Here is a 20,073-nt window from a genome sequence, read left to right as displayed (position 1 = left end):
TCTTTTGCTCTGTTTGGTAACCGGTTACACAGGTTGCCTAATTTGAGAGTCAAATTATTTAAATATCTTAGTTATGACCTGGTTATGAAGGAATATGGTATAAGTAAATAATTGAATATAACTAAGTTATGACTTAATATGATAGTAGTTATGACTAATATGGTATTGGTTATGATATAAAATCATATAAGTTCATAACTAAATGTATGGTACATCTAAATGTACCATAGCATCACCCGCTAATACAATCCTGCAAGTCATCATCGCAAGCAATTAAAATCTTGTGATCTTCCTCATCTTTATACTTGACATAATAACTTCCAGCTTCTAAGTTCAGCCTCTTAGCTATTTGTTGTTGTAACTCAACCAATCCTGATGACAAACACAGCCGAAACTTTATTGTAATATCATTTATATATTTTTCCCTCGTGGTCACAATATTTGCATTTTCGATTGCTGTATTATGTGGGTTTGCGTGAACAACAGTAGCTGAAGCTTGATTGAAAGGCAGATCAGAACTTAATTGTGATATTTGTTGATGATCAACACCCCGGGGAGATTCACTAGACTAAGATTGACCAACTATATTCTTCTTGCATGGTGGCCACCTCGCGAAACCATAACCCCTACAAACACGCTTTAGTGTAGATCGGCTAACTACAAAAGGAAGAATCTAGCTAAGAGACACAACTTTATGTTTGTTAGTGCAAAATGTCAAATATTTCTTTAGGAGAAGAGTGTCAAGTTGAAAATAATAAGTAAAATCACAAGCAATATTCTATTTTAATTTGTTAAGAGTGCAAGTACCTTGGAGGTTATCTGTAGCAACCTGCATGCTCTTTTTGGAATTTTGTAGGATATCATCTAAAGGAATTTCAATTTTAACTCCAATTTTATTGTGCACTCTTTTTGGCCTCTTTGTTTTGCCTTTTTCTTGTGAAAAAATAACATCAACGTTGCTTCGTTCCGCACTTACAACATTGCTTTCATTGTTTAATGCATCCATTGATTGTTGATTCGATGAATCCAGTTGTGTCATCTCTCCTCCACTTTTTAAGGGCTCCAGCCTAGGCCAAGATTTAGTAGTCTGGGACATTTGAACAGAATCAAGTTTATCACCATTGTGAAAAGAAATTTCTTCAATACATAAATGTCCCCCAAGTTCTTCTCCACAAGCAAGCTTAAAAGTTCGGAAATTTTTCTTCATTGTTTCCAATATTTTCCTCAATGCAGTCTGTTGATTACCATGGTCCTTGTTACTTGGCATCATAAAGCACTCTAACACGTAAATGTCATTTCTGGTGTAACTACTTTGCATGCATATTGCAAAACAACAACTTAATTCATGATCTCGTGCATAGTGTGCCAATGGGTAGTCGATTATGCTAAGTTGGGTTACATCCTTGCACAATAATACATTAGGGGCTAAGAATGCTCTCTCAACAACTCCTTGCCCCTTTCTTAAGTGATGTACAACATTGACGATACCAAATTGTTTGTAGTAGTCATCTTTATAGAAATTACGAATCACATGGAAGATGTCACCCTTAACCAGAGATCTAAATGTCCAGTCTACCCTACATGGGGCCCATGCTTGAGCAAAAGGTAAACCATGAACTTCACGCACAACTTCCAACACGTTGCTGATTTCATCTAAGGCTTCACTTTTTCTCACATTCTGGTGGAAAATTATTGTCACGTCCAAGTATTGTCAGAAGATATTCCTCATCATATTAATTTAAAAAAATAAAATAACATACTAAATTTGACATTACATTACAATGTACCACTTACTAATTCCTTTTGATGGTGTGCAAACTAAATTGAACATTTCAGACCTACCTCCTACAAAGAAATGAAAAGATGAGACTAAGGAATCTTGTACACTTTGAAATGTAGAATATTTGTTTACCAAGAAAAGGAGGCATATAATAAACTATACTAGACAAAAAATTCAGTCACAAATGAGCACAAAATGCAACAAGAAAATACTTGTCTTTTTGCTTGCTTTCTTTCTTTCTTTCCACCATAGAAACTCATGCTGAGAAGATAAATGGCACACTATCTTATTCTCAATCCAATAAATTATTCATTGTATCTTTTTGGATCTTATAATTTTAATTACAACAATTTACCATTTAATTTTACATTTTGTGTACATTGGTATTGATGACAACTGTGAAGAAATACCACAATTACATACTCCTCACATGCCATTCGGCATGGACAAGATGAAAAAAATGAGCATACAATAGTGATGCTAATGGTCCATCTAGCTTCGACCTGTATAAATTTAGTCCTTGTAATTTTGATTTAAAAAAAATTGGCGCTTTAAACAGTAGTTATGCTAAAGGTCCATCTAGCTTCGACCTGTATAAATTTAGTCTTTATTATTTCGATTTCAAGAAAATTGACACTTTAATTTTTGTAATTTGCGTTTAGTTGGTCTAAAAAACTATGAATTTGTTTTAATGGAAAATTAACGCATATGGATCACGTGGTCTCTTTTTTCCTCCTATTTTGGCAATGCAGAATAGATAGATGAGGAGCACGTAGCAATGTTCCATTAAAAATTATGTTAGTAGTTATTGATAGGATCAAATATGCACAAACTACAAGATCAAAGGAAAAAATTGTTTGGTTTCCTAGATTAGCCGGTCTAATTGGCCGAATACCACACAGAAATTGATGATTTATTAATAAAATGAGTCATTTATTATACAATTAGAAACTTGAAAAAACGTGATGTACTTTCCAGAATCATAGAGGGTAATCTATATTTTAAACAAACTATATTTGTAATTTACCCTATTAAAAACACACTTCTCATTTATTTTTAGGTAAAGTACACGTTTCACCCTTACACTTTGCACCAAATCTCACTTTGGTCCCTATACATGAAATCGTGATTGTGACATCCCTGTTTTGTATTATGCTAAATTGGTCCTAAATCTGTTTATGGTCATGTGTTTAGCATGATCTTGTGTGCCATTATGTGATTTTGAATTCGTATCTGCCCATCGTAGGGATATCTGTTTGAATAACCTGCTTTGGAAACTAAATTGAGGGCCTTATCGGCCACAGAACCCGAAATTGATTACGCCATTGTGGTTGGCATAATTTTTAGAGCCTACGGTGAAGTTTAATTGAAAATTTATTTGGGCCAAATTAAATTGATTAAGTTGGTAAAATGAGTGCCCAATTACTCTATATTATTATTATATTGTGACTTAGTGAGGCTCTATACACTCAAATCCCTCTTTGTTATTCCTCTTGGCTGACTTAAACGTAAGAGAGAGAGAGGGGAGTCGGCTAGAGAGAGGGAAAAGAGGAGAGTTTGGTGTTTGGCTCAAATTTGTGAAGAATTGGAGGATTAAACTCAAGGAATTACTATAGTTTGGAAGATTGAGCCTCTAGGTAAGCATTTGGTCTTGAATTCATAAGTTTGAAATTGTGATCTTGTAAGCTCAAGGGTTGTTGTGATCAAGAGCATGTAATAAGTTGATTTTTGTTGAGTTTGGAGTCTTAGAACTCATGCATGTAAGAAATTACTTTGAATTTGCATGTTTGAGCTTGAAACACATGATTCATGTAGAGTTTTGGTTGAAACTCATATTTTGATCACCATCTGTACCATCTAAGTTGAGAATGATGAGCATCTCCCACATGCATGTACAAATCATGGGAGTGTAAGTCTTGAATGTTTGAAATTGAGCATGTTAATGATGGGTTTGAGATATTTTGGGACATGCATGTAGATAAATCAAGAAATTGAACTTCATAATGTTATGATCTTGCAAGGGAACCATGTTAGTATGATTATATTTGAGATTTGAGCCCTTGCATGCAAGAAAGGTAGCTGGGAAATCGAGTTGAAGCTCAAGAACATAATCTGGAATTTCCAGAATTTCTGCTTCCGCTCGAGCGGGGAAGTCCACGCTCGAGCGTAGAAAACGAGCTCCCAGCATCTTTTTGCAGACATGATTCCCGCTCGAGCGGGGAATTTGACGCTCGAGCGGGGAGCTATGTAGGTAGGCATTACGCTCGAGCGGCCGAGTTCACGCTCGAGCTGGAATTGAAGGCAACCAGTACTTTTGCAGACCTAAGGGTCTGCTCGAGCGGGGAAGTCTACGCTCGAGCGGGGACCCTATTTTCTGAAATCCTGTTTTTGTATTTTGTGTTCTGTTTTCCGTTCGGTTTCACTTGCAAGCGCTCTTAGGCATATGTTAAGCATTGTAAATGAGCTAACGAGATAATAATAAAGCCTAAAGAGGAACATGTGAATTAAAGAACGGATTAAACAGTTAATGACCCCTTTTGTGTTCATGAAACGTGTAGGGTCAAGCTCAAGGGCAAATCAACAAGCCGATCACTGTGAGTAATATCAATATTTGAAAGTTGTCAATGTCCAATTGTTATCTCCTTATAAACTTTATGAGCTGTTAATTGAGATTGTGGACTAAAGTCTGACAAGAATAAATGAATGGGCCAAAGGCCGTTTTGACATAAATGAATGGGCCAAAGGCCGTTTTGATATAAACGAATGGGCCAAAGGTCGTTTTGACATAAATGAATGGGCCAAAGGCCGTTTTGACATAAATGAATGGGCCAAAGGCCGTTTTGACATAAACGAATGGGCCAAAGGCCGTTTTGACATAAACGAATGGGCCAAAGGCCGTTTTGACATAAACGAATGGGCCAAAGGCCGTTTTGACATAAACGAATGGGCCAAAGGCCGTTTTGACATAAATGAATGGGCCAAAGGCCGTTTTGACATAAATGAATGGGCCAAAGGCCGTTTTGACATAAACGAATGGGCCAAAGGCCGTTTTGACATAAATGAATGGGCCAAAGGCCGTTTTGACATGAATGGAAATCTGAATGGGCCAAAGGCCAGAATGTTAGAACTACAGTCACTTGATCTGAATTTCGTATAGTTATATATCTATTAAATGGAAATACGGATTGGGCCTAAGGCCGTTTGGAACACGTCCTACGTTGTTATGTAACTCCTGCATTTGACTTGATATTATTCACTGGGCTATCGCTCACGCTCATTCATGTGTTTGAAGGTGAGCCAAGAGAAGTCCAGACCCAGCCTCAGTGAAGTCTGCTAGGAAAAATCCAAGTTTTGAGGAAGTCAGCCTTGCGTCTCATTTTGAGACCTACCCTTGCCTTTTGCTATGTAATTATATTTTGTTTTGCCGGCAAGGACTTTATGTATATCTGTAAATAGTCTGTCATAGGTTGACTCGTTTTGGATGATCCTGTCTGTAATGAATTTCGTAGGACTGTACTTTTGATGTGGGTTATTAACGTATCTGAGTATGGTTTGTCTGATGTGCATATAAGCACGGCTCTATGGACAAAGTTTTTTTTATTTATTGCTTCCGTTCGGCCCCTTACTCTGACGAGTTATGTCTGTTTTGGTCTGAGGCCGTAGGTAATCTCAAGATTGCTGGCCGGTTATGTCCTTAACCCATAGGGGCGGGTTCGGGTCATGACAGAGTGGTATCAGAGCACGAGTTAATAACTCACACACTTGTCCAAAAGAGCAATAAGCGTCTAGATAAGATCTAGGTTGCATTTATAAATATGAGTTTGGAAGCATTGATTATATGCTTAAATGTTTTGTTAGGAATAATTATATGTGTAAGTTGTGAACTACTTGCATTGCAAATTATCTGGAAATTTGTGCTCCTTAGTGTATGTGTACTTGTGTACCTTTTGTATGAAATATAATGCAAGTTTAATCAGATGGTGAGAACCAGAGGTGATGAGTTAGAGGAATCCTCTACTGCCAGACTGGACAGAATGGAAAGACTGATCCAAGAAATGGCAGAAGCTTTGAGACAGCAATAGGAGTGGCAACAACAGTGGCAGCAACCACACCCGCCCCCTCCACCTCCGGCACCGCCGGTGCCAGACCATCAGAATGATGACCGGATTATAGCTCTCACCAAGGAATTCAAGAAAATGAAACCACCACAGTTTCACGGGGGATTAGATCCGTTGAAAGCCGAAGCGTGGGTCCTCGGCATTGAGAAGTTATTTGAAGTGTTTCCCTGTTCGGAGACCCAGAAAGTGCTTCTAGCCACTTTTATGCTAGAAGATGAAGCGAGAAGATGGTGGATGTTGATGAGAGAAAATCACAGAGATGTTGATTGGGTGAAATTCTTAGAAATCTTCTATGACAAGTACTTCCCGCAGTGTGTCCGGGATAGGAAAGTGGCAGAGTTCATGGAACTCAAGCAAGACAGCATGACTGTAGCGGAGTATGAGGCCAAATTCACTGAGTTGGCCAGATTTGCACCACACGTGATTGACACTGATTATAAGAAGGCAAGACATTTTGAAGGTGAACTCCGCAACGACATCCTAGAAAGGGTGAATGTCCTGAAATTAGAGACCTATATTGGGGTGCTTGACCGGGCCATCATATCAGAGGCTAACATAGCTAGACAAGCTAAGCCGACAACCGAATGGAAAGGCAATAAAAGACAAGGCTTCTTTTCGAAGAAGAAATTTCTGAAAAAGCAAAACACGGGCTCCTCAACTACTTCGAGTTCTTCCCGAGACGCAGCTCCCATGTGCAATATTTGTAGCAAAAGGCACCGTGGAGTCTGTTACCGTGTATCAGGAGCCTGTTTTAAATGTGGAAAGCAAGGGCACATAGCCCGAGAATGTAATCAGAACAGTGGGAAACTCGTAGCTAGTTCAACTGCATCAGTTCCAAAGCCGGGAAATACTTTGAGACCTACTACTACTGGGGACACAGTGAGACAGGGGAGAGTCTTTGCACTTGTTCCGGGCGATACACGGAATGCCAATGCCGTTGTTTCAGGTACCATTTCAATATGTAATCAGGATGCTTTTGTGTTAATTGATTCGGGATCAACGCATTCATTTGTGACATATGCATTTGCATCTAGACTGAAAAGACCCCTAGAATTGTTGCCATATTTGTTATGTGTGTCTGCTCCGTCGGGGGAATCTGTGTTATGTGACTATATATATCGGTTTTGTGACATGCATATTGAGGATGCTACCCTATATGTAGATTTGTTGCCCTTAAACTTTAGACATTTCGATGTAATTTTGGGCATGGATTGGTTGACCAAATATTGTGCCACTATAGATTGTGTGACAAAGAGGGTTGTGTTTAAACCCCCAGAACAGAAAGAGATTGTGTTTGTGGAAAATAGGGTAGTGCCTCCACCCTATTTGATATCTGCAATGAAAGCATGTAAATTGATCAGGAAGGGGTGCCAGGGTTATTTGTGTTATGTATTGACTGAACAATCCGTGAATGTTGAATTGAATAATATTCCTATTGTTAGAGAATTTCCAGACGTGTTTCCGAATGAATTACCAGGGGAGTTGGTAGACAGGGAGATAGAGTTTACTATTGAGACTGTGCCAAGCACCCAGCCTATCTCAAAAACTCCCTACAGGATGGCTACCGCCGAAATGAAAGAATTAAAGGAACAGTTGCAGGACCTTCTTGATAAAGGGTTTATACGGCCTAGCACCTCGCCTTGGGGTGCACCAGTGTTGTTTGTAAAGAAGAAAGATGGTACTTTGCGCCTGTGCATCGATTATCGGGAACTGAACAAGATAACGATAAAGAACAAGTATCCCTTACCCCGTATTGATGATTTATTTGATCAGTTGCAGGGATCACAGGTGTTTTCTAAGATTGATTTGAGATCCGGGTATCATCAGCTGAAGGTTAAAGCAGAGGATGTGGAGAAAACCGCATTCAGAACGAGGTATGGTCATTTTGAGTTTCTTGTTATGCCATTTGGAGTGACTAATGCTCCGGCAGCATTTATGGACCTAATGAATAGAATTTTTAAAACCTACCTTGATGAGTTTGTTGTAGTCTTCATCGATGATATTTTGATATACTCTAAAGATAGACTTGAACATGAACATCATTTGAGGACTGTTTTACAAATACTTCGGGAAAGAAAACTATTTGTTAAACTAAAGAAATGTGAGTTTTGGTTGGACGAGGTTGTTTTCTTAGGGCATGTGATCAACAAGGAAGGAATTTCAGTGGACCCGCAGAAAATAGAAGCAATTGTGAATTGGCCTACACCAACTAATGTGACAGAAGTTCACAGTTTCATGGGCTTGGCTGGGTACTACAGGAGGTTTGTAAAGGACTTTTCGAAATTAGCTGTACCTCTTACCCAATTGACACGTAAGGGACAACCATTTGAGTGGAATGGTGAAAGAGAATCAGCCTTTCATGAATTAAAGACAAGATTGACCACTGCACCAATTTTGACACTACCTTCAGGTACGGAAAATTTTGTAATTTTCAGTGATGCATCTTATAAGGGTTTGGGTTGTGTGTTAATGCAGAATGGGAAGGTTATTGCTTACGCCTCCCGACAGTTGAGGCCACACGAGAAGAACTATCCAACGCACGACCTAGAATTGGCCGCAGTTGTTTTTGCCTTGAAAATTTGGCGGCATTATTTGTATGGAGCAAAGTGTGAAGTTTACACGGATCATAAGAGCCTGAAATACTTCTTCACGCAGAAAGAGTTGAATATGCGTCAGAGAAGATGGCTAGAACTGATAAAGGACTACGATCTAGAGATTCAGTATCATCCCGGGAAAGCTAATACAGTGGCGGATGCCTTGAGCAAAAAATCAACAGGGAGTATGGCTTGTTTGCTTACTGAACAAAGGGAGATTTTGCAAGACTTTGAAAAGTCTGAAATTGAAGTGGTAGTGTGTGAACAGGGCGGATTGATAGCCGCTATTACAGCCGAACCGGCAATTGTTGATGAAATCAAGCAAAAACAGAAAGAGGATGAGTTCCTCAAAAAGGTGATTAACGAATTTGAAGCGAGCCCGAAAGCAGAATTCAGTATTGAGAACGAAATGTTGAGATTTCGGAACCGAATATGTGTCCCAGACATTCCAGAACTAAAGAAGAGGATTTTGGATGAAGCCCACAGATCCGTATTTGCTATGCATCCAGGTAACAATAAAATGTATCGGGATTTGAAACAAACCTATTGGTGGCCTAAAATGAAGAGGGAAATTGCAGAATATGTGTCCAAGTGCCTTCAGTGTCAGCAAGTTAAGGCTGAACACCAGAAACCAGGCGGTCTACTTCAACCTCTCCCTATTCCTGAATGGAAGTGGGAACATGTGACTATGGATTTCGTTGTTGGCCTACCTCGGACTTTCCGAGGTATGGATTCGGTTTGGGTTGTAATTGATAGACTGACTAAATCCGCACATTTCCTGCCTGTCAAAACTACATTTACTGCTTACATGTTGGCTACTATTTATGTTGATGAAATTGTCCGTTTACATGGGGTTCCGGTATCCATTGTGTCGGATAGAGATCCGAAATTTGTATCTAGATTGTGGAAAGGTTTGCAGGAAGCTATGGGAACAGAACTAAGGTTCAGTACTGCATTCCACCCACAGACAGATGGCCAGTCAGAACGAACGATACAAACTTTGGAAGATATGCTTCGCATGTGTGCTTTGGATTTCCAGGGGAGTTGGGAAGATTACTTGCCACTTGCAGAATTTGCTTATAATAATGGCTTCCACTCCAGCATCGGTATGGCACCATACGAGGCTTTGTATGGTAGGAGGTGTAGATCACCCATTTGTTGGACAGAGGTCGGAGACAGAGCTTTGCTTGGGCCTGAAATTGTACAAGACACCTCTGAAAAGATCAAAACTATTCGGCAAAGGCTCAAGACAGCTCAAGACCGATAGAAGAATTATGCAGACGTTCGGAGAAGACCTCTTGAATATGAGGTCGGCGACCATGTGTTCATCCGAGTTTCTCCGATGAAAGGCCAAGTCAGGTTTGGGAAAAAGGGCAAGTTGTCGCCCCGTTACATTGGGCCGTTTCAAATTTTAGAGAAACTTGGCCCAGTTGCTTATAGAATTGCTTTGCCACCGGGATTCGAGCAAATCCATAACGTGTTCCACGTGTCGAGGTTGAGGGGTTACCTCCGAGATCCGTTACATGTGATTGATTATCATCGGGTAGCTATTGATGAAAATATGGAATACGCTGAATGGCCGGAAAGAATCGTTGACCGACAAGTGAAAGAATTGAGAAACAAGTCCATCCCAATGGTGAAAGTAGAATGGAAGGAACACTATGGGACGGATGCTACGTGGGAAAAAGAGGAGGAAATGCGACTACGCTATCCACATTTGTTTCCCGACGAAGGTAAATTAAGTTTGGAGGACCAAACTTCCTAAAGGGGGGAAGACTGTGACATCCCTGTTTTGTATTATGCTAAATTGGTCCTAAATCTATTTATGGTCATGTGTTTAGCATGATCTTGTGTGCCATTATGTGATTTTGAATTCGTATCTGCCCATCGTAGGGATATCTGTTTGAATAACCTGCTTTGGAAACTAAATTGAGGGCCTTATCGGCCACAGAACCCGAAATTGATTACGCCATTGTGGTTGGCATAATTTTTAGAGCCTACGATGAAGTTTAATTGAAAATTTATTTGGGCCAAATTAAATTGATTAAGTTGGTAAAATGAGTGCCCAATTACTCTATATTATTATTATATTGTGACTTAGTGAGGCTCTATACACTCAAATCCCTCTTTGTTATTCCTCTTGGCTGACTTAAACGTAAGAGAGAGAGAGGGGAGTCGGCTAGAGAGAGGGAAAAGAGGAGAGTTTGGTGTTTGGCTCAAATTTGTGAAGAATTGGAGGATTAAACTCAAGGAATTACTATAGTTTGGAAGATTGAGCCTCTAGGTAAGCATTTGGTCTTGAATTCATAAGTTTGAAATTGTGATCTTGTAAGCTCAAGGGTTGTTGTGATCAAGAGCATGTAATAAGTTGATTTTTGTTGAGTTTGGAGTCTTAGAACTCATGCATGTAAGAAATTACTTTGAATTTGCATGTTTGAGCTTGAAACACATGATTCATGTAGAGTTTTGGTTGAAACTCATATTTTGATCACCATCTGTACCATCTAAGTTGAGAATGATGAGCATCTCCCACATGCATGTACAAATCATGGGAGTGTAAGTCTTGAATGTTTGAAATTGAGCATGTTAATGATGGGTTTGAGATATTTTGGGACATGCATGTAGATAAATCAAGAAATTGAACTTCATAATGTTATGATCTTGCAAGGGAACCATGTTAGTATGATTATATTTGAGATTTGAGCCCTTGCATGCAAGAAAGGTAGCTGGGAAATCGAGTTGAAGCTCAAGAACATAATCTGGAATTTCCAGAATTTCTGCTTCCGCTCGAGCGGGGAAGTCCACGCTCGAGCGTAGAAAACGAGCTCCCAGCATCTTTTTGCAGACATGATTCCCGCTCGAGCGGGGGATTTGACGCTCGAGCGGGGAGCTATGTAGGCAGGCATTACGCTCGAGCGGCCGAGTTCACGCTCGAGCTGGAATTGAAGGCAACCAGTACTTTTGCAGACCTAAGGGTCCGCTCGAGCGGGGAAGTCTACGCTCGAGCGGGGACCCTATTTTCTGAAATCCTGTTTTTGCATTTTGTGTTTTGTTTTCCGTTCGGTTTCACTTGCAAGCGCTCTTAGGCATATGTTAAGCATTGTAAATGAGCTAACGAGATAATAATAAAGCCTAAAGAGTAATATGTGAATTAAAGAACGGATTAAACAGTTAATGACCCCTTTTGTGTTCATGAAACGTGTAGGGTCAAGCTCAAGGGCAAATCAACAAGCCGATCACTTTGAGTAATATCAATATTTGAAAGTTGTCAATGTCCAATTGTTATCTCCTTATAAACTTTATGAGCTGTTAATTGGGATTGTGGACTAAAGTCTGACAAGAATAAATGAATGGGCCAAAGGCCGTTTTGACATAAATGAATGGGCCAAAGGCCGTTTTGACATAAACGAATGGGCCAAAGGCCGTTTTGACATAAACGAATGGGCCAAAGGCCGTTTTGACATAAATGAATGGGCCAAAGGCCGTTTTGACATAAACGAATGGGCCAAAGGCCGTTTTGACATAAATGAATGGGCCAAAGGCCGTTTTGACATAAATGAATGGGCCAAAGGCCGTTTTGACATAAACGAATGGGCCAAAGGCCGTTTTGACATAAATGAATGGGCCAAAGGCCGTTTTGACATAAACGAATGGGCCAAAGGCCGTTTTGACATAAATGAATGGGCCAAAGGCCGTTTTGACATGAATGGAAATCTGAATGGGCCAAAGGCCAGAATGTTAGAACTACAGTCACTTGATCTGAATTTCGTATAGTTATATATCTATTAAATGGAAATACGGATTGGGCCTAAGGCCGTTTGGAACACGTCCTACGTTGTTATGTAACTCCTGCATTTGACTTGATATTATTCACTGGGCTATCGCTCACGCTCATTCATGTGTTTGAAGGTGAGCCAAGAGAAGTCCAGACCCAGCCTCAGTGAAGTCTGCTAGGAAAAATCCAAGTTTTGAGGAAGTCAGCCTTGCGTCTCATTTTGAGACCTACCCTTGCCTTTTGCTATGTAATTATATTTTGTTTTGCCGGCAAGGACTTTATGTATATCTGTAAATAGTCTGTCATAGGTTGACTCGTTTTGGATGATCCTGTCTGTAATGAATTTCGTAGGACTGTACTTTTGATGTGGGTTATTAACGTATCTGAGTATGGTTTGTCTGATGTGCATATAAGCACGGCTCTATGGACAAATTTCTTTTTATTTATTGCTTCCGTTCGGCCCCTTACTCTGACGAGTTATGTCTGTTTTGGTCTGAGGCCGTAGGTAATCTCAAGATTGCTGGCCGGTTATGTCCTTAACCCATAGGGGCGGGTTCGGGTCATGACAGTGATAGTTAACTCCCTGCACTTTTGGATAAATCTCACTTTGGTCTCTACACATAAAATCATGACAGTCAATCCCTTGCATTTATGTAATCATGATAGTCAACCCCTGCACTTTTGGTCAAATGTCAATGTCTCTCTTTTGTTACTCCACCGTTTTAGTGTTTAACAGAAGTCAGTATTGTGACAAGTATATCACTACAAAATGAGGGCAAACGAAGAAAATCACCCAAATTTCCCATCTATACACATTTCGTCCCAAAATTTACATTAAATTTTGACTGTATTCAATTAAAACACAACGCAAAATTGTAAATAATTAAGGAGATGAACTAGGGTTTTGAAAAAATTAACATCATAAAACTCTGTTTTTCACAGTAACACAATTTTTTTGTTTATTCCTCTTCATTTCTCTTCGATTTTTCTGCTGCCTTTTTTATTTCAAAAACTCTAGTTTCTTGCCTCTTCGTCCCAATTTTTAGCATATGAACATATATATATATATATATATATATTGTATTATATAACTATCTATCACATATTTATCACGTGGAAAAAAGTGTATATTAATGGGAAATGGAGATGACTTTCCTTTTGCCCTCATTTTGTAGTCACATGCTTCTTGCATAACTAGATTTTGTTAAAGACTTAAACAATAGAGTAACGGAACGGACAAATTAACACTTGACCAGAAGTACATAAGGTTGACTATCACAATTTGATGTGTACGGATCAAAGTAAGATTTGATACAAAGTGTATGGATACAAAGTGTAATTTACCCTTTATTTTTATTTTATTTTTTATTTTTTGGGAAAATTATGCAAATAGTCCTTGTAGTTTATACGATGTGTCAATTTGGTCTCTGTAGTTTTAATTTGCTCGATTTTGCCCCTTAATTTAACGGATTATGTCATATTAGTCCAATAAATAACGGTTGTTAAGTTAATTTAACGGAAAGTCAAACAATGTGTCAATTTGATCCCTGTATTTTTCACAATGTGTCAATTTAGTCCTTGTCAAAATCGAAAAAATTGAAACTATAGGGACCAAATTGATTCATTGTTTGACCTTCCGTAAAATTAACTTAACAACCGTTATTTATTGGACTAAAATGACACAATCCGTTAAATTAAAGGGCAAAATCGAGCAAATTGAAACTACAGGGACCAAATTGATATATCATGTAAACTATAGGGACTATTTGCATAATTTATTCTTTTTTTAAAAAAAAAATTAAATTATCAAAGGAGCACAATTCTGCATGCATGCAAGCAAGGAGAGAGAGGAGTTAGTTAATCATGATTAGGAAGATAAAAAAAATGCCAATTTGTGAGTTGGGGGGACTAACCTCAAAATAATTAAGCAAGTGCCAGCAAACATAGTGGTCGTAAAATAGAAATTCCTTTGAGGGCGTGGTTGAAACTATGTCAAGTACACCAACACATATTCGGGTAGAAGGATAAAACACCGGGATAGCCAAAGATTGTGCAACTTGGCAACGTAAAGCAACACAATGGATACTCTTTGATAGAGTAATATTCTACGTTGGGAGTGGATTCGGGCAATCCATGATTGAACACACGGCCAGGAACCCCAAGTTGTTCATCAGAACTCTCTCTATCCATGTAAAATTTATAATCCTTAGAGATCATCCTATACCCACAAAGTCCTTTAACATCACCAATTCTTCTAACACGTGTAGCAAGAGCGAAAGGTTGGTTTTGAGTTGTAAGGTAAGACTTGCCCTCCATTGTCATTGTGGGTGCCCAAAATTGAACTAGTGTTGGATGTAATCGTACATAGCAATCGAGTAAATACTTTCGAAGGACATCTTTGATCTTGTAGTTTAAATCCAAAATATCTGATTAATAATATTAAAAAAAAAAATTCCAAGAGAGAGTGAGATTTCAAAAGCAGGTAGGTAACTGTGTTGATTTAAAATTGACTTTTAAATTAAACCCCATTACAAATTAAATAAACAAACCCATTCAAACCAAGAAGAAGAAGAAGTGAGATAAAAAGTTTACTCACAGTGAAGGAGAATCGGAGGAAGTTCAGGTTCGTGTCGTCTCTGGAAAACCCATCCAATGAAATCTCTGTCATAATCCTCCACTGGAGAGCAGCTGAGTTGAGTGTCCACATATTCCTTGAAATCGTCAGGGAAATACGCTAGTCTTCCTCCTACCTGACTACTGTAATCAATTGACCTATATCCGCCTGATTCAGCCATTTTCTGAGGAGAAAAAACAGGGAACCTCAACTTAACTCAACTAACCCAACCCACCCTAGCAATTAATATTTTTAGACTCACAAATTCTCGATATGGCAAAGAAGTTAGGCCCTATATCATTATATGTTTAGTCAATTAAAAGTTGACACATATGATATTACATCATTATTATGGATATAATTGTGAAAAATTTTTGCGGGTCTCAAATGTATTATGGGGTTTGAAATAAGTTCAAAGGGTTATCACTGTGCTAATATGGTTCAAATGGTTATCCCCATGTGTCCTTTTAGCCCAACTACTAGTAATACCAACCAACACTTTTCAGAGTGCACATGCTACCAGAGTTGGAATGAAAAAATAAGAAAAGACGAGACTAATTGAGAATTTATATGTATATGTATATAGAGAATTTATACCTAAATCCCTCCTCTCAGGTCACTAACTTGATATTATGACAAATATAGCAAAAGGAACAAAAAAACATGATAACCAAAACAAATCAACATAGACCTCACCATAATTCAAATTTAGTGGGATGGTCAATGTTGCCACCAAGTAGACAATGTGCATATACAAAAGCAGTAACTACGAGATATATATGTTATATTAGTTAGTAAATGAGGGCAACCAAAAAATACATATATATATATATATATATTAGGCATACCTCTTTATTTGAGTATGAGACCCAATTAGTTTGTTAAAAAATTTTAATTTGATTTGGTTTGGGTATAATATATTTTATATATATTATATCTAATTTTTAGAGACCTAATTCAATTTGAATACAACTAGAGTTTGATAAAACAAACTCAAGACTCAACCATATATATATATATATGGCTTTGTTTTCGGGTAATCCGATGAAGGCAGCATAGTGCTTGGTGCAAATTGATTCAATTGGTAAAAAGTTTTGCTGGGAATTTGACTTGGTCAAATTCAAGATTGGTGCCTTGGTTGCTGCTCTGTTTTGAAACTTTTGGTTCAGTGTTCGGTGTTGATTTGGGTTATTATTTTGGATCTTCTAGAACTCTGGTTTTGAAGATTTTAGTTCATCTATTTGGTGAGGTCTTTCCTCTTATTTATTTGTGATTATTTGGAATTCACCTAAGGGTGGTTATGTGAGACCATTCGTGTCTCGTTTGTAATCGTTTGGAAACTTATTTGGTTGATAGTGGAATCGGATTTCGATCCCGTGGACATACCTCACATTGAGGGAACCACATAAAATTCTTGTGTTACTTTTGATTTAATTTTTTGCATTATTTTTTATTCCCATTGATTGATTTACTTGTGAGGAATCATATAGTTTCCCTAACAACTGGTATCAAAGCATGCGGTATATTTGGATTTATTTATTTGTGTAAATCAATGGAGGGAAATGTGGGTCATATGCCTAGCTTCAATGGAAGCAATTGGGTAACTTGGAAAACTAAAATGGAGGACCTATTATTTTGTAAAGATTTGTATAGGCCTATTGAGGGTGATAGTGGAAAACCTGATGATATGAAAGATGATGAATGGAAGAGGCTTAATCGAAAAGCCGTTGGTGTTGTCCGTCAATGGATTGATGACAGTGTGTTTCATCATGTTGCTACTGAAACTTCAACACATGATTTATGGAAAAAATTAGAGAGTCTTTATGATAGAAAATCAGCTACCAATAAAGCTTTTCTGTTTCATAAGTTGGTTAATTTAAAATATAAAGAGGGCAGCCCTATTCCAGAAAATCTGAATGAAATAAAGAGTATTGTTAACCAACTTGCTTCTATGAAAATTGTTTTTGATGATGAGTTGCAGGTCTTGATGCTACTTAGTTCTTTACCCAAAAGTTGGGAGACTTTGGTTGTGACGGTTAGTAATTCGGCACCTGATGGAGTTTTCACAATGGACCAAGTCACTAGTAGCTTGTTGCATGAAGAAACTAGAAGAAAATCAGCGGGTTCCTCTCATTCGGAAGCATTTGTTGTGAGAGACCAAAGCAAAACAAGGGGGAGGAGTAAGACTCCTCATGGTCGTGATCAAAGCCGTGACAAATCAAAAGATGGTTCTTTTTCAAAGAAAGACATTGAGTGTTATTATTGCCATGAGAAAGGGCACATGAAGCGAGAATGTCGAAAGCTCAAGAACAAGGAGAAAATGCATGACAAAAGTGTAGATAAGAAGCAAGAAAACACAACAGCAGTTACTACCAATGGTGATCTCATGGTCGTTTGTGAAGATGATTGTATCAATTTTGTAGGCCAAGAGAGCAATTGGGTGATTGATTCCGGTGCTTCTTTTCATGTGACTTCTCGAGTTGATTTCTTCACTACCTATACCAAAGGAGATTATGGTTCTGTTCGAATGGGTAATGAAGGTTTGTCCAAGATTATTGGCATGGGTGATATTTGCTTGGAAACAAATTTGGGCTGCAAGTTGTTGCTTAAAGATGTGAGGCATGTTCCCGACATTCACCTCAATTTGATCTCTACCAGGAAGCTAGATGATCAAGGCTTCAACAACAAATTTGGTGATGAAATATGAAAGCTCACAAAGGACTCTTTGGTGGTGGTTAAGTGCAATAAGACTCATACACTTTATTCAATGAAAGGAAAAATTTGTAAAGGTGTTATTAATACACTTGAAGATGATACTTCTACTGAATTGTGGCACAAGCGACTTGGGCACATGAGTGAAAAGAGGCTGCAAGTTTTGTTCAAGAAAGAGCTTCTACTCGGTTTAAAAGGTACACATCTCAAAACTTGTGTTCATTGTTTGGCGGGTAAACAACATAGAGTTTCTTTTCATAAAAATGTTGCTTCTAGAAAAGAAAATGTTTTGGAGTTGATTCATTCGGATGTTTGTGGTCCTTTGAAAGTTAGAACACATAGTGGTGCACTTTATTTTGTTACTTTCATTGATGATTATTCAAGGAAAGTTTGGGCTTTTCTACTAAAAACTAAAGATCAAGTTCTAGAAGTATTTAAGCATTTTCAGGCCATGGTTGAAAGAGAAACAGGGCAGAAATTGAAGTGCATCCGATCAGACAATGGTGGTGAATACATTGAGCCATTTGATGAGTATTGTCACAACCAAGGTATTCGGCACCAAAAGACAGTTAAGAAGACTCCTCAACAAAATGGCGTTGCCAAGAGAATGAACCGCACCATTGTGGAAAGAACAAGGTGTTTGCTTTCACAAGCTAAATTGCCAAGATCCTTTTGGAGGGAGGCAATGAAGACAACGGTTGACATGATCCATTTGTCTCCTTCCTATCCTTTGAATGGTGATGTTCCTGAAAGAGTTTGGACTGGCAAAGATGTGTCTTATGAGCACTTGAGAGTGTTTGGTTGCCGAGCTTTTGTTCACATTCCAAAAGATGAAAGGTCCAAGCTTGATAGTAAGTCAAGACAATGTATTTTTTTTGGCTATGGACATGATGAATTTGGGTATAGATTGTGGGATCCGGTTGACAAAAAAGTCATTCGAAGCCGTGATGTTGTGTTTCTTGAAGACCAAATAATTGAAGACTTTGGCAAAGGTGATAAACCGGAGCCAAAAACTAGTGATCTCATTGACATAGATCCATCTCCTTCATCTTCAGTTGATGATGAAAATGGGGGAGATGTGCAGTCACCTATTGAAGATATAGAGGATGATGCTAATCCTAATGAAGTTGAGCCAGAAATTGAGGAAGAGCATCCAACTCAAGAACTGCCACCACAACTTGAGTTGAGAAAATCTACAAGGGACCAGCAACCTTCGAAAAAGTATCCTCCCAATGAGTTTGTGTTGATTTTTGATCAAGGGGAGCCCGAGAGCTACCAAGAAGCAATTGAGCATGCAAAGAAAGATGATTGGAAAAAGGCAATGGAAGAGGAGATGAATTCCTTACTTGAAAATCACACTTATGATTTAGTGAAGTTGCCTAAAGGGAGGAAAATTCTAAAAAATAAATGGGTTTTCAAATTGAAGAATGATGGCAAGAATCTGAGGTACAAAGCACGTCTTATTGTGAAAGGATTTAGGCAAAAGAAAGGTATTGACTTTGATGGGATTTTCTCGCCGGTTGTGAAGATGTCTTCTATTCAGGTTGTACTTGGCATGGCTGCAAGTATGAACCTTGAAGTTGAGCAACTTGATGTGAAGACTGTATTTCTTCATGGTGATCTTGAAGAAGAAATTTATATGGAGCAACCAGAAGGTTTTGTGAAAAAATGAAAAGAGAAATTTGTTTGCAAATTGAAAAAAAGTTTGTATGGCCTCAAGCAAGCCTCGCGACAATGGTACAAAAAATTTGACTCTTTCATGATGAATAATGATTTTTCTAAAACCACTTCGGACCATTGTGTGTTTGTGAAAAATTTCCCGGATGGTAAATTTATTATTCTTTTGCTTTATGTTGATGACATGTTAATTGTGGGTCAAGATTCTATCATGATAAACAGGTTAAAATTGGAGTTAAGCAAGTCTTTTGCTATGAAAGATTTGGGACTGGCAAAGCAAATACTTGGTATGAAAATTGTTCGTGATCGCAAAGAGGAGCTGATTTGGTTGTCTCAAGAAAGCTATATTGAAAAAATTCTTGAGAGGTTTAACATGGATAAAGCAAAGCCGGTTGGTTGTCCACTTGCGGGTCACTTCAAACTTAGTTCAAATTAATGTTCTACAAGTGAGAAAGACAAGGAAGAGATGTTGAAAGTTCCTTATGCTTCAGTAGTTGGTTCTTTAATGTATGTCATGGTTTGTACAAGGCCGGATATTGCTTACGCCGTTGGTGTGGTGAGTCGTTTTCTCTCTAATCCGGGTAAAGAACATTGGGCAGCGATAAAATGGATTCTAAGGTATCTTCGAGGGACTTCGAAGGTATGTTTGTGTTTTGGGGATGGTAAGCCGATGCTTGATGGGTTCATAGATTCTGACATGGCCGGTGATGTTGATTCAAGAAAATCACTTCGGGGTATTTGATGACATTTGCAGGGGGAGCTGTGGCATGGCAATCTAAATTACAAAAATGTGTTGCTCTCTC

The 20,073-nt window shown here is 38.4% G+C and overlaps 1 long non-coding RNA gene across 1 annotated transcript; it reads right to left on the bottom strand.

Annotated features, from left to right (window-relative positions):
• Positions 1 to 504: 504 nt before the first annotated feature.
• Positions 505 to 15,222, bottom strand: LOC145805872 (uncharacterized). The gene is made up of 3 exons (XR_014348058.1): positions 14,864 to 15,222; positions 14,181 to 14,693; positions 505 to 1,845 (listed from the first exon to the last, which is right to left on the bottom strand). It is a non-coding gene; the product is annotated as an uncharacterized LOC145805872 (long non-coding RNA).
• Positions 15,223 to 20,073: the final 4,851 nt, after the last annotated feature.

Source organism: Camellia sinensis, chromosome 13 (assembly GCF_055761805.1).
Source record: "Camellia sinensis isolate YWXY chromosome 13, ASM5576180v1, whole genome shotgun sequence".
In the NCBI taxonomy this organism is placed as follows: domain Eukaryota; kingdom Viridiplantae; phylum Streptophyta; class Magnoliopsida; order Ericales; family Theaceae; genus Camellia; species Camellia sinensis.
The sequence above is the reverse complement of the archived record's forward strand: the minus strand, read 5'-3'. Positions and strand labels throughout refer to the sequence as shown.